This window comes from Balaenoptera musculus, chromosome 1 (genome assembly GCF_009873245.2).
Source record: "Balaenoptera musculus isolate JJ_BM4_2016_0621 chromosome 1, mBalMus1.pri.v3, whole genome shotgun sequence".
NCBI classification, from domain to species: Eukaryota; Metazoa; Chordata; class Mammalia; order Artiodactyla; family Balaenopteridae; genus Balaenoptera; species Balaenoptera musculus.
In genome coordinates, this window is record NC_045785.1 from 141777444 (window position 1) to 141792903 (window position 15460).

Here is a 15460-nt window from a genome sequence, read left to right on the forward strand (position 1 = left end):
GAGCCACAACTACTGAGCTCATGTGCCACAACTACTGAAGCCCACGCACCTAGAGCCCGTGCTCCGCAACAAGAGAAGCCACCTCAATGAGAAGCCCGCGCACTGCAACAAAGAGTAGCCCCCGCTCGCCACAACTAGAGAAAAGCCCGCGCACAGCAATGAAGATCCAATGCAGCCAAAAATAAATAAATAAATAATAAAATAGGCAAAGTATACAAATAGACATTTAAAAAAACCCAACATATGTTATACATGACTGTGCTCAGAACAAATAAAAAGAAAATCCCAGAAATAAAGAGGGCATTTACAGTCAGTAATAACAGGCTCAAGCCTTTTCCATTTTATGTCCTTAGAGGATCTTGAATCTGAATGTCTGCTTTAATGTCTAAGTAGTTGTGGTTTCCACGTCTATGTGAAGAAAGCAGATACAGCCTGGAACCCTCATGAGGCAAGCAGTTGAAATTGAGATGCCTGCATATAAGCAGGACACTGCAAAGACTACCTCCTCAATGAGAAAGGGTAGAGAGCACTAGATAGGAAAAAAACACACATGTGAATTGTAGACTTGTGGTTTGTGATTGCATAGTTATGGAACACAGATGGTGTGGTAATATCTTAGCTGAAAAGTAGTAAAAACTGGTTCCAGAACAGAAAAACAAGAAAAAAATTGCCACATTTCAAAAACTAGGGGTACCTTGGATTCCTTAGAAAACAAACCCTACTGAAGACGATTTCACAATAAAAGTAACAAACCACAGATTTGTGACTAAAGGAGTCAAGCTTCATCTGTCTCGAAACACTGCCTTCTTAGAGTCCTTTCTTCTAATTGTATGGACAGGAATGAGAGTGGAGAAAGTATATCTGCTCTTAATTGCCTTGGACTGGGACTGACACATAAGTTTTACTTTATATTCCATTGGTGAGAATTCGTCATATGACACCACCTCGATACTTGGGAGTACCATGGTCTAGCAGTGTGCCCAGGAGAATGTAACAGTTTTGTGAACATATAGCAATTATCTTTGCCACATTGTCCTATCAAATAGATTAGTAAGAGTTATTGATTCTGCCTTGGATATCAGTAACTATCCTCTTCTCCTTCCCAAAGTCTTTAAGCTTGTTTAGGGTATCACCATCTTTCACTAGGAATACTGCAATAACCTCTTGCCTTCTCTTCCTATGACCTGTTTCTCCCTACCACTGTTAGAATACTTTGGCTGTAAATAATACTGGCTTTAGGTAACTTAGGAAAAATTGGGAAATTACTATACAGGGCTATTTATCATCTTATGAACTCCAGAAGCAATAATAAATGTAGGTGCAGGAAAGTCTTGGAAAAAGAGATTGAAAGGGTATCAACTGCAACCAATGGTCAGGTATCCACAGTTGGCCTTTAGCTTATTTGGTCTCTCTTTAAGAGAAATTTTTTTTTCTCCCAATCCACCTGGGGTTTCCTATCTTAATGCTACAAAATATTCAGTGTCTTCTCCTTCAGTATGATACCATTCATAGACAGCTTTGGCATGAAAGTATTTTTTTTATACCTGTCTTCTATCTACAAGGGCTAGGACCAATCTAAGTCATCTATCTCTTTTTATCTCCCACATCCTAACTTGATGTTTTATACAATCCAGGCAGAGTGATTGTTCAATAAATATTCAACAAATCAGTGAATGACCAACAGCATTATGCCATTTTATTCCACTCTGAGCATATTGTTAACCACCTCTGATCTTATGAGTTCTTGCACTGATTCAGACTAGTGAGCCTTTCATCCTTCAATAAAAATTTCTCATGATAAGTCTCTAAAAAGAAGGACAACTTCTTGATCCTTTATTTTCTTATCTTACCTGGCTGTGGCACTATAAATTGCCTACATTATGTCCTGTGTTTGACCCCATGGGAAAGTTCTGTGTATTTGTCATTCTTGTAGATCTCTGTTAACTTGGAGCTTACAAAGTACTTTTGCACCACACATTAACTATTTTGACTCAAAATTTTCTCATTAAAAAAAAGGTATTAATAAAATTTAGCTTAGTAGATAATTGTATAGTGTCTTAAGAACTATTTTACATGTATTAATGTGTTTGTTTGGTTGGTTTTTCTTTTCTTTTTTTTTTTTGGTTTTACAAAACAATCCCATTAGTAACTAGGGATGGAACTAGTATTTTCCCCAAATCATTTTCCCATTAGTGTTATCTCAAAGCTCAAATCTGATAACTGATTTTGTTATCAAATCCCACATGATACCGCTGTCCCACACAGCATTTAGTGAAACAGTTCTCTTGGAAGCAAAAACAAATGTCATCAAGAAAAAATGGTTTGTAGTGCACCCCTGGCAGTCGTTGAAAAATGGCGACTGTCGCTGAGCTGAAGGCCGTTTTAAAAGACACCTTGGAAAAAAAGAGGAGCATTACGGCATTTAAAAGCAAGGATTCACACACAGACCTACTAGAGAATGGACTTGAGGATATGGGGAGGGGGTGGGGTGAGATGTGACAGGGTAAGAGAGTGTCATGGACATATATACACTACCAAATGTAAAATAGATAGCTAGTGGGAAGCAGCCGCATAGCACAGGGAGATCAGCTCAGTGCTTTGTGACCACCTAGAGGGGTGGGATGGGGAGGGTGGGAGGGAGACGCAAGAGGGAAGAGATATGGGAACATATTGTATATGTATAACTGATTCACTTTGTTATAAAGCAGAAGCTAACACACCATTGTAAGGCAATTATACTTCAATAAAGATGTTTAAAAAAAAAAAAAGAAAACTATAATATATGATTGAAAAAAAAAAAAAAAAGCAAGGATTCAAACTGAAGTTTTCAATACCCTTGATGATGAAAGTGAACCCCGACCATCACTGTCTCATGAAAACCTTCTAATTAATGAATTAATTTGAGAGTGTCTGGAATTCAACAAATATAAGTATACAGCGTGTGTCCTCACAGCAGAATCTGGTCAACCCGTAGTTCCATTGGACAGTTTCTCATTCGTGAACTAAAATCATTTGAACTAGGGTTCAAATCCCAGCTCTACCTTTTACTACCTCTGTGACCTTGGGCAACTTACTTAAATTCTCTATGCTTTAGTTTCTTCATGTACTAAAATTGGGACCACAGTAGTACACACCTCGGGAATTCCCTGGCGGTCCAGTGGTTAGAACTCCGTGCTTCCACTGCAGGGGGCATTGCTTCCATCCCTGGTTGGGGAACTAAGATCCCTGCAAGCCTCCTGGTGCGGGAAAAAAAAAAAAAAAAATAGTACCCACCTCATAGAATTCTTGTGTAGAATAAATGAGCTAACGCCTGTAAAATGCTCAGTAAAGTTGTTAACTGAAAATTTCTTCTTGTTAGAGGAGACACTCAAGATTTTTTCCAGGGTTGAGTACTCATTATAATAGCTAAACCTGACCAATTTTGTTGTTTTCTTTGCAGTTGGCAGTCGATGTGTGTGTATTTAAATAAACTCCAATGTTTTCAAATAAATTTATCATTTTTTTTTAATTAATTAATTAATTTATTTAGTTTTGGCTTGTTGGGTCTTTGTTTCTGTGCGAGGGCTTTCTTTAGTTGTGGCAAGCGGGGGCCACTCTTCATCGCAGTGCGCGGGCCTCTCACTATCGCGGCCTCTCTTGTTGCAGAGCACAGGCTCCAGACGCGCAGGCTCAGTAGTTGTGGCTCATGGGCCTAGTTGCTCCGCGGCATGTGGGATCTTCCCAGACCAGGGCTCGAACCCGTGTCCCCTGCATTGGCAGGCAGATTCTCAACCGCTGCGCCACCAGGGAAGCCCAAATTTATCATTTTTATTGTTGACATTTACTAAACTCCAGTTAAAGTTATTGACCTTACTCTAAGCAAAAAGAAGCAGCAGAAAGAAACCACCAATGACTAAACTAGCATTCCATATATAGTTACTCACCCCTCACTAGGAGGCAGGTCTTTGTTTCTAGAAACTGACATTTTCCTATTCTTGAAACTAATATTTTGGTCTTAAGGGTATCAGATAGATGCTGGTTGCTGTATCCCAGATTCATTCAAACTACTCCAGATCTGGTGCTTTTGTTCTTTTACAATCCCCTGCAATGTGCCAGGTAGGTGAACAGATATCTGTTGCTATGAGGGATTAAATATAGACAGATGATAGATAGATACATAGATAGATAGATAGATAGATAGATAGATAGGGATAGATAGAATTTCAGCTCTGTTATTGAACTAAGCTATTTATGCCAGTTAGATGTACTCCCCCTTTCCAAAATAGCTTTCCAACCAAAAATATAAATATAAAATTTCTACTTGAGCCTATGTTTCATTTATCTGGAGTACTGCAATACTGTAGTACACATCTATTTATGTACAGCTGGTGCTTTGGAGGAAGTAATCCTTCAGGATTCAGGTCAATGTAAATTACATTTTCAGTTATGTCAATTACTTTTGAAACAAAATCTTCCCTTCTATTATTCTTCCTCCGTTTTCCCCTTCCACTTTCCCTCCTTCCTTCCCTCAATCTCCACTCCAGTCACACTGACCTCCTTCCTGTTTCTGGAACACACCAGACATGCCCCCTTTGTTGTCTGTTTGGCTAACTCCCTCACTTCTTTTATTTTTTTAATTTTTAAATTTTTTTCCCGAGATTTTTAATAATAATTTAAGGAAGGACTTTTTTTTTTAGCATCTTTATTGGAGTATAATTGCTTCACAATGTTGTGTTAGTTTCTGCTGTATAACAAAGTGAATCGGCTATACGTATACATATATCCCCTCCCTCACTTCTTTTAAATCTTCACTCAAATCTTTATGATTAAGTTCATTTGAGATTACCCTGAGGATACTTTTAAATTTTATTTATTTATTTATTTTATTTTTATTTTTGGCTGTGTGGGGTCTTCGTTTCTGTGCGAGGGCTTTCTCTAGTTGCGGCAAGTGGGAGCCACTCTTCATCGCGGTGCGCGGGCCTCTCACTGTCGCAGCCTCTCTTGTTGCGGAGCACAGGCTCCAGACGCGCAGGCTCAGTAGTTGTGGCTCACGGGCCCAGTTGCTCTGCGGCATGTGGGATCTTCCCAGACCAGGGCTCGAACCCGTGTCCCCTGCATTGGCAGGTAGACTCTCAACCACTGCGCCACCAGGGAAGCCCAGGATACTTTCAAAAATTGCAACTTCTTACATCACACTCCGGATCATCCTTCTTCCACTCAGTTAAAAAATTTTTCCATATCGCTAATTATCTTGTAAAATATATATATAGTTATTATCTATCTCTCCCCACTGAAATGAAAGCTCTACAAGAGCAGAGTAGGGGTCTTTGTTTTGCTCACTGCTGCGTCCCAAGAAACTAGAACACAGTAAGTACTCAAAATACTTGTTGAATAAATGGGTGGAATAAAGTGTGAAAAGAGCAGGACGCATTCCATCAGTCTAAGCTGGTCAAATACAGGTCTCTACGTTCACAAATGAATTGTGTGAAATTACTGTGCTTTCTGGTAAAATAATAAAGTAAGATATATGTATCATTTATTTTTTTTTTCTATTCTAAAAGGAGTGTCCTCCCTTTTCAGATCAGATGGAACTAAAATCTATTATGATACCATCGCCTTTTAAAAAAGTAGATATGCAGAAAAACTTCTCTAAATTTATTACATTCTTAGTTGTAATAATAAAGTAGTTACTTTTGAAAGTAAAAATATATATTTATAAGTCAGGGGAAAGCTTTGTGAGGTTTTAAAAAAAAGAGTGCTAGAGATGGAATCTGGGGTCAGGTATTTCTTGTGCCTCTTCGTTTCTTGGTAACTAGTTCTTTCATTTTTTAAATTTTTTTTTAATGAAAACTACAATTTTATTTGTTCCTTAAGGTTTGCATTCACACAAATTGTGCAAATTGTTCTCCATGTGGAAAAACAACCAAACCAAAGTCATACTTTTAGAAAGGGTTGCTCTAACTTTCTGCTCAGTTACAGTCTCTTTGTGTTCTGGCTTTCCAGGCCTCCTCTCCACAGAGCTGTAGCCAGGGAAACCCTCAGTGTCACCCTCATTGGAGCCGAGGGGACTGAAGAAATGACCCACTTGTCTCAGACTCAGCAGTAAGTTAGCCTTTCTGCTCTCACCCCTCGTTTCTCATCTTCCACAAAGGGCTTCTACCTACTTTCTGTGAGCTGGCCCCTCCGTATTTCCCAATTCTGACAACCTTCCAAGTATTGAAATCGCTTTGTTGCCAAGGACCTCCTTTGGTCCTTACAGTTCTCCTCTCTGGACTGGAGCCTGTTGCCTGAACCCGATGAAATAAATGCACCTGACAGTGCATTAATCTCCCTCAATGAACTTCCAAGTTGCACCTCATCCTGTGTCTACCTAGCTCCATCAGATACTGGCATCACAGCCTTTTCCTCCCACAACTGATGCTGTAATCTGTCTCCCCATTGTTTATCTTTCAACTACCTTCTATTTTCCCTTGCCATACATTTCTGTACTATTTTCTGCCTACATAGGTGAACTTCCTACCTGCTGCCTGCCTCACTCTATTCTATGGGTAGTACTACAATTCTTAGCCATTCAAAGAATCCTGCCACAGTGGTCCATACTACCCTGGCCATATTTCAAGATACAAGTTTTATCTATTTTTTTAAAAAACAATCAGAATAAAGAGATTAGATAATTTGCAGTCTTCTGTTCTATCAGTGTTTATTTGTGAATCTGTAAAAACAAGCAGCCAAGCATGTCATGAACATTTTTACTGCAATACGCACAGGCATTCAGCAGCAGCTAAGCCAAGCTGAAACTGAGACAAAGACAGAGCCACCATTGGCATTGTTTGAGTGATACAGGAAGTAAAACAGCCTCCATCCACCAGATTTCTCTTATTTGAAAACTCTTCATTATATCATTCAGTATCGGTAGAGAATATAGAAGTTGGACAATTGTTTTGGAATACGTGGAAATTTGAAGTAAAAATATCTAGGGTAAACCAGCAACTTGGGCAGCACATTTGGAAAAGAGGAAGGAAATATTTCATCTTTGGAGAACCAAAGCAATGAAAATGTCTGTATCGGGAGATGATTCTGCTCTTACAATGTTCTGGTTATTTTAAAAATTCTCTTTAGACCCACAGTTGACTGGGTCAAAGAGAGGATGTTTTCACATCCCTTGGCCTGTGTAATCTCTTCCTGCTTTATCTGTGCTGCTGTGGCAAGCACAAGCACGAGTAGTCACAGGCAGAGTTTCTGAAAGAGGTTTCCTTGCTCTGCAGATCATCTGGAAGTGCACTGAAGTGCACGTGAGAGGTGTGGACCAGACGATCCATTGTCATTTCTAGTTATAATGATCTCTGATTCAATGTATGTGTCTATGCTCATCTTAAATTCACAATATGTGCTTTCTTTAAAGCTTCTTACTGGGTTTTAGAACACAACATTTACTTTAATATATATTTTATAACTGCCTTATAAATTTAAAAATATGTTATTTTCTTTACAATCTCCTAAGAGAATTGCCACAAAATGCATACTCAAAAATAAGGTAGAGACCAGGGCAATAAAAATCCCTTTAATGAAAAAGGGCGTCCACTCTAACAAACACAGTTCCTGACCTGGAGAGGCAGTCAGAAGTTGGATGTTTTCTTGCTGATTACTTAAGGCTGGTTGCAGCCAGAATCTGACCTGAGGGACTGCATCTTGTCCTGCCTTGCTTTCTGCACACTGTAAGTAAGCCTTCTATCCTGAGGGATCTTAGGAAGCACATAAAGTGTTAGAAAACAGGCAGAACCTTCATCACAGAGCACTTACCATGAGATCCTGCATTCTGGAGCTCGAAAGGAATCTCAGAGTAATTTAGTAAAAGTCCTCCATTTTTCAGATAAGGAAACCGCAATCCAGAGAAGGTAATGAGTTGCCCACGGCCACATAGATAGTATGTGGGCCAACGTGAGCCTAGAGGCCAGCTTTCTTCTCTGGAAGCTAGTCTTCTCCCCCTTTGCCATTTTCCTTCACTCATCTTCTATAATGATGCATTGGCTGGCTTCCTAATTCTGGGAGACTGAGCTCTAGGATCATCATTGTAGCCACTGGAAATTCAGATCTGCAGCCAGGTAGGCATAGTGGAAACTATGGATTCTGGAGTAAAATCCCAGCACTGCTGCTTACTAGCTGTGTGAGCTAGGGTAAATAACTTTATCACTTTAGGTTCAGTTTCATCACGTATAAAATAGAAACATCAGAGAGTTACTATTCCCACCCAGTCCTGAATACTCAGTATCTTTTTGGTTCCTTGCCTCCCTTTGTTTTCCTCCATGAAGTTCCATGTCTTTTGTCACAGCTCCTTGAAACAAAACAACTTAATGCTATGAATATATCATTTTATATGGTTACCCTTGGGTGTAAGAATTTCTTTTAATAATCATTTAATAATTAACGCACATTTTCATTTTAGGCAGGGCTGAAAGAAAATGTTCTTGCTCTATTTTTCACTTGAGTTTGTAGTATTAGTGACCCTGAGTCTAGTTACAAAAGGCAACCGGAATGGTTCAATTATTCAGGTAAAAACACAAGACATAGTCTAGATTTTTCTAATTCCTTTAATAAGCTCCTATCTGTTGGGTGTTTGTGTTCTTGTTCCCAGAAAAAAAGGCAACATTAAACAAGTTGAAACTACAGGCATACCTTGTTTTATTGCACTTCACTTTATTGCATTTTTTACAAAACAAAAGTCTATGGCAACCCGGAGTCAAGCATGTCTATTGGTATCATTTTCCCAACAGCATTTGTTCACTTCACATCTCTGTCATATTTTGGTAATTCTCAAACTATTTGAAACTTTTAAATTATTATTATATTTGTTATGGTGATTATGATCAGTGATCTTCGATGTTAATATCATCAAAGAGGCATCACAAACTACGCCCATATAAGACAGTGAACTTAATCCATAAATATTGTGTGTGTTCTGACTGCTCCACCAACTGGCTGTTCCCCCATCTCTCTCCCTCTCCTCAGGCCTCCCTATTCCCTGAGACACAACAATATTGAAATTAAGCCAATTAATAGCCCTGCAGTGGCCTCTAAGTGTTTAAGTGAAGGGAGGAGTGGTATGTCTTTCACTTTAAATCAAAAGCTAGAAATAAAAGATTAAGTTAGTGAGGAAGGAATGTCAAAAGCCTATTTAGCTGAAAGCTAAGCCTCCTGTGCCAATCAGTTAGTCAAGTTGTGGATGCAAAGGAAAAATTCTTAAAGAAGATTGAAAATGCTACTCTAGTGAAATCATGAATGATAAGAGAATGAAACGGCCTTATTGCTGATATGGAGAACGTTTCAGTGGTTTGGATAGAAGATCAAACCAGCCACAACATTCCCTTAAGACAAAGCTTAATCCAGAGCAAGACCCTAAGTTTCTTCAATTCTAGAAAGCCTGAGAGAAGTGAGGAAGCTGCATAAGGGAAGTTTGAAGCTAGTAGAGATTGGTTTATGAGGTTGCAGGAAAGAAGCTGTCTCCATGACATAAAAGTGCAAGGTGAAGCAGCAAGTCCTGTTGTAGAGATTGCAGCAAGTTATCCAGAAGATCTAGCAAAGATCATTAATGAAGGTGGTTACACCAAACAACAGATTTTCAATGTAGACAGAACAGCCTTCAGTTGGAAGAACATGCCATCTAGGACTTCCATTCTGCAAACCAAGGATCAAGGAGTTATCTCAATATTCAGGTCTTATTATTAAAGAAATACACTTCATTAGGCTATACCTGCCATAGACAGTGATTCCTCTGATGGATCTGGGCAAATTCAATGGAAAACCTCATGGGAAGGATCCACTATTCTAGATGCCATGAAGAACATTTGTGATTCATGGAAAGAGGTCACATTATCAACATTAACAGAAGTTTATGAGAAGTTGATTCCAACCCTCATGGATGATTTAGAAGTGTTCAAGATTTCAGTGGAGGAAGGAATTGCAGATGTGGTAGAAGTAGCAGGAGAAACTAGAATTAGAAGTGGAGCCTGAAGATGGGACTGAATTGCCGTAATCTCATGATAAAACTTGAACGGGTGAGGAGTTGCTTCTTATGGATGAGCAAAGAAAGTGGTTTCCGGAGATGGAAACTACTCCTGGTGAAGATGTTGTGAAGACTGTTGAAATGACAACAAAGGATTTAGAATATTACATACACTTGGATGACAGAGAAGCAGCAGCAACAGTGTGAGAGGACTGATTCCTACTTTGAAAGAAGTTCTACTGTGGGTAAAATGGTCTCAAACAGCATAGCATGCTACAGAGAAATTGCTCATGAAAGGAAGGGTCAACGGATGTGGCAAGCTCCATCGCTGTCTTATTTGAAGAAATTGTCACAGCTACCCCAGCCTTCAGCATCCACCACCCTGATCAGTCAGCAGCCATCAACACTGAGGCAAGACCTTCCAGCAGCCAAAACATTATGACTTGCTGAAGGCTCAGATGATGGTTAGCTTTTTTTTTAACAACAACGTACTTTTTAGTTAAGGTATGTACATTGTTCTTTAGACATAACGCTGTTGCATACTTAATAGACTACAGTACAGTGCAAACATAACTTTTATGCACACCGGGAAACCAAAGAGTTTGTGTGATTCGCTTTAATTGCAATAATTGCTTTGTTGCTGTGGTCTGGCACTGAACTCACAACATATTCAAGGTATGCCTGTAGTCTTGCCTGCTTCTCATTTGTAAACATAGGATACTAGGTTATTATTTCTTGATTTGCAAGGAACTTCCAGAATACAATCCTTACCTGTTTCAGCTCAGTTTCTGTTTCTTAAAAGATACAGAACTGGTAGGCAGTACCATCCGGGCCCGGAGGCCTTCCTCTGTCTAGCTCCATGAACTGCCCTTTCTGTTTTCATCTTTTTTCTTCCCCTTTGCCAATAAACGCTAACTTTTCTCTTAATCTAAGCAAAAATAAACTTAAACCTTCCCTTTTCTTTCACACATCATTCATACGTCATCTCGTTTGTGTCTTTCCCCTGTTTCTCCTACCCTGAAGTCCATTATACTCTAACCTCAGCCTCAAACCCTCTACTAAACTCTCCTTGTTAGGTATTGAAGACACTGCTATTGCCAAAGTCAATGAGTCTCAACCAAGTTACAACTTGGTTTCTCTTTGACCATTTGACACTGTTCCCTTTCTCTTGATTTTTTTAAAAAAGCTTTTTTTTTTTTTAAAATAAATTTATTTATTTATTTTTGGCTGCAGTGGGTCTTCATTGCAGTGCGCGGGCTTCCCATTGCAGTGGCTTCTATTGTTGCGGAGCACGGGCTCCAGGCATGCGGACTTCAGTAGTTGTGGCACACGGGCTCAGTAGTTGTGGTTCACGGGCTCTAGAGTGCAGGCTCAGTAGTTGTGGTACACAGGCTTCATTGCTCCATGGCATGTGGGATATTCCCGGACTAGGGCTCGAACCCATATCCCCTGCATTGGCAGGCAGATTCTTAACCACTGCACAACCAGGGAAGTCCCCAAAAAGCTTTTCTTTAAAACAAAACCCCAAATCTCATTTTAGAAAATTAGAAAATACAGAGAAGCAAAAAGAAACAAAAATCACTGACATTCCATTACCTAGGACAAACTACCCAATGCAGCTCACTATGAGCACACACACACACACACAACATACATTCACCCCTCCCTCCACGAGAATATGCTATTTATTGTATTTGGTATTGTTTTGTTCATTAATGTATTGTAAACTTTATTAGGTCAAAAGGCCTAATTTTAATTTTGTCAAAGTTTTAGAAGTTATTTTAAAATGAACCAAATAAATCTAATGAGTACTTCTTACAAATCTTTTTAGCTAATTATATATAACAATATGCAAACAACAAAATAAAGCACATATAGCTACACTAATATTACATCAGATAACATTTTAAGGCAAAATATTACTAGAGAGTAAAGACGTTCATTTTATACTGATTAGAATTAATTTCCTGATTTAATTCATCAGAAGAATGTAATAATATTTAATTTGCATGCCAAGTAAAATTGTAACCTAAAAATAGAAAAAACAGACAAGGTCAGAACTACAAAGAAATAGGAAAATCCACAACCATAGTGAGACATTTTAACACACTTCTCACAGTATTTGGCAGAGCAAACAGGCACACACAAAAAATCAGTATGGAAATACAAGATTTGAATAATGAAGTTAAAAATTACCTAATGATAAAATATGGAACACTGAACATGATTGCAGAATAACATGTTCGTAAGTACACATAAAGCATTTACAAAAAGTTCACTATATTCTAGGTCATAAAGAATCTTAAAATTTCAAATACTAAAATATATCCTCTGACCTTATATTAAGCTATTGATATAGTTAATGACAACTATTTTGTAATCGCCACATATTTGGAAATTAACTTCTAAATATAGCATGAGTCAAAGGTGACTGCAAAATAATCACCACAATAAGCCCAGCTACCATTCGTCACCACACATGGTTACAATTTCTTTCTCTTGTGATGAGGGCTTTTAAGATCTACTCTCTTCACAACTTTCAAATATGCTGAACAGTATTATTAACTCTTGTCACCATGCTGTACATTACAAACCCATGACATTTATTTTATAATCACATGATAAAAACTTAATCCTTTTTAAGGATTTATCAATCTTCTGAAAAAAATTCTTGGGACTTCCCTGGCAGTCCAGTGGTTAAGACTCTGTGCGCTTCCAGAGGGGGTTGATCCCTGGTCGGGGAACAAGGGCACGGGGTTGATCCCTGGTCAGGGAACTAAGATCCCCCACGCCGAATGCATCCTCCCCCAAAAAAGCTTCTTGTCAATACCCTTTACCATATTTCTACTGCGTGCTTTTCTTTATTATTAAATGAGTTCTTTATGTATTAAAGACAGCAAACTTTCATACTATATGTTATAAACATGTTCCAATTGTCACTGATATTTTTGATGTATAATTTTTTTGATGTATAACTTTAATTATTCATTTCTTCATATGGATTCCTTCAGTGTGGTAACAAATAATGAAGTATTTTAAAAGCAGATTGATAATATTACATAGATATGACAAAGCTTAGATATGAGGTTGGGTATAAAAAGGTAGAACATATAATAGACAAAGTCTTCTACCAACTGAATGCTTTAAGCATTTCATTAATAATTTAAAATAGGGAGATACTGCACATGAAAAAACACTGGATTTAGAGTCAGAACTCCTGAGTCTGAATCTCAGGTCTGCAATTTGCTTGCTGTGTGACTTGGCTAAGTCAGTGCCTCTCCCGGTGTGTTGAAAATTGCCACTTAAATACAGTCAATGTCCCTAGTTCATGTGGTCTCTTTATCTCCTTATTTCTTTAAAAATAATTTCACTTGAGATTCAATTGTGTAGAAAACTTAGAAATGCCAACATTACAACGAGTGTCAATGCAATGTTAATTTCTCATCTGTGTAAACAATAATTGTCTGGAGCATTCCTTTTACTACATAGCAAATTTTTTCTGTATGACTTTAGTATGCCCTCAGGACGTACATTACTAACATTCTTTTCAAGAAGAAGATACCTAAAGCGAATAAATGGTTATCTTTATTATACCAGCAGAGGTAAGGCATTTCAAAACCTAGGCTCTTAAATAATCTATTCCTCTGTGTGTGTGTGTGTGTGTGTGTGCGTGTGTGTGTGTTGTTGTTTTTGGATGTGTGGAAATATTTAGAATTTCACCTAAACATGAGACACACACACACACACACACACGCACACACACACACACACACATACACACCCCTTAAATGATAGAGGTTTAAAGAATTTAAAAACTTAAAAATATATATATGAACGCAAGACTGGTGTTTGTTCCCTCTTACATCTCAAAGACCCATTGCCATCACCCAGAGCTAGAGCTAGAGTTCTTAGTTGCAAAGGTAGATGGCTTTTTGTAAAGTACTAACTAAAAGCAGGAAAGGAGAAAACAAAAGAGAAAAAAATAATAAAAATATTACTAATATTACACAAACTCAGATAATACAGGATAATAGAGGTAATGTTTCTCAGCTAATTTTGTGAAGTCTGTGCAATTCTGTTACCAAAAAAGCTGAAGACATTACAAGAAAAGAAAAATTATAAATTAATATTCCTTATAAATATACATACAAAATTTTTAACAGAATATAAACAAATCAAATATAGCAACATAGAAAAAGCATAATACTTTATTGGTTTAACATAAAAGTTCAACAATGTGATTTAAATATTAATGTAAGGAGAAAAGTTATATAATTCAATAGATACAGAAAAAGCATTTATCAAATTTCAGCTCCAAATTATGATAAAATCTCTCTGCAAAATAAGAATAGAAGAAAAAGTTCTCAGTCAGAAAGACATATACAAAAATTCCAGAGCTAATATCATTCTTACTGATGAAATGCTGGATGCTCTTCCTTAAACACAGGGAAAAGGCACGGGTGTCCACATTTTTTTTAATAGACACTTTTTAGAGCAATTTGACTTACAGCAAAATTGAGAAGAAGTTATAGAGACTCATACACCCCTGGTGCTGACATATGCACAGTCTCCCCCATTATCAATATCCCCCTCCAGAGTGGTATATTTGTTACAATCCGTGAACCTGCATTGACACATCGTTATCACCCAAAGCCCAAGCTTTACATCAGAGTTCATTCTTGGTGTTGTACATTCTACGAATTTTGATGAAAGTAAAATCACATGTATCCACAATTGTAGCATTGTACAGAATAGTTTCTTTTTTTTTTTATAAATTTATTTATTTATTTATTCATTTTTGGCTGCGTTGGGTCTTCGCTGCTACGCATGGGCTATCTCTAGTTGCGGCGAGCCGGGGCTACTCCTTGTTTCGGTGTGCGGGCTTCGCATTGCGGTGGCTTCTCTTGTTGCGGAGCACAGGCTTTAGGCACGCGGGCTTCAGTAGTTGTGGTACGCGGGCTCAGTAGTTGTGGCGCACGGGCTTAGCTGCTCCACGGCATGTGGGGTCTTCCCAGACCAGGGCTTGAACCCATGTCCCCTGAATTGGCAGGCAGATTCTTAACCACTGTGCCACCGGGGAAGTCCCAGAATAGTTTCATTGCCCTAAAAATCCTCTGTACTCAGCCTGTTCATCCGTCTCCCCTCCCCCAAGCCCCTGGAGACCACTGATCCTTTTACTGTTTTAATAGTCTTACTCTTTCCAGAATGTCATATAGTCTGAATCATATTCTATGTAACCTTTTCAGATTGACTTCTTTCACTCACTAATATGCATTTAAGATCCCTCTATGTCTTTTCATGGCTTGATAGCTTATTTCTTTTTTGCACTGAATAATATTCAATTGTCTGGATGTACCACAGTTTATTTATCCATTCATCTACTGAAGGACAAGGACATCTTGGTTTCTTCCAAGGTTTGGCAGTTATGAATAAAACTGCTATAAACATTCTTGTGCCGGTTTTCATGTGGACGTAAGTTTT